Genomic DNA, 1,099 nt, shown 5'->3' on the forward strand with positions numbered 1-1,099 from the left:
TGAAGTCAGTTGAAGGGGAAGGTTTAGAACGCTGATCTCGTTCCGACAGGCTAAAATCCAGATAATTAGCAATAAAAAATACTGCAAAACTTCTTGATGAAGGATTTTATATACGCCGTATTTGACAAACACCACAAGAAGTAGAAACAGACCTAAACACTCCACTAAAGCAGCCGGCTTCCACTCGTCCGACGTAGATAGACATTGCTAATAAAAACCGCGCAAAACGATGGAGTGAGCAAGCACTGCCGCTTTAAGTGGAACAAAAGTTAGCTGGCGTATCTTGCACGAGTGTAACGTCGTATGTAGACGCTGACCACAGATTCTGCTGACTGGGTAGAAAAATTAAATTTAATACTATAATCAATTGTATATACTATAACCTGTTGTATAACTGTCTGCTGCTCGTGGTCTCGCGGTAGCGTTCTCGCTTCTCGAGCACGAGATCCCGGGTTCGATTCCCGGCGGGGTCTGGGATTTTCTCTGCCTCGAGACGACTGGGTGTTGTGTCGTCTTCAACATCATCATTCATCCCCATTACGGTTGGACCAAGGCAATTCAAACCACCTCCATTAGGAACTTGCCTGGTACGGCGGTGCGGGTCTCCCGCATCGTTTTCCTCTGCGCTCTGTCGCGGAGTATGGGACTTCATCATCATTGTATAACTGTAAGATAGTTGCACTACGTGTTTTGTATTTCGTTAGTATAGTACTACCAAGAGTTGCACCATACACTAAATAAATAAATTGGAGAGATGTATTAAAAACCAGCACGTCCGTGGCGGCTTGAACTCTGAATTTTTGTGGAGGAATGGCACCCCATTCTTTCTAAACATCCGAAATGGATGCAGGGGCTGGTGCAAAGTCTACGTTTTAACTCACCCCTGAGGTGTTGCATTGGGTTCAGTTCGCGACTCTGGGCAGACCACTCGGTATCAGGAACGTTATTGTCCACAAACAGTTATCTCACAAATGCTGCTTTTTGACAGGGTACATTGTCATCCTGATATAATCATCGTCTCTAAACTGCTCTTCTATTATACGTAATACCCAACGCTGTCAAATGTGTTGATATCTTTCCGCAACTTAATCTCTTCGCA

This window comes from Schistocerca piceifrons, chromosome 2 (genome assembly GCF_021461385.2).
Source record: "Schistocerca piceifrons isolate TAMUIC-IGC-003096 chromosome 2, iqSchPice1.1, whole genome shotgun sequence".
Lineage (NCBI taxonomy): Eukaryota > Metazoa > Arthropoda > Insecta > Orthoptera > Acrididae > Schistocerca > Schistocerca piceifrons.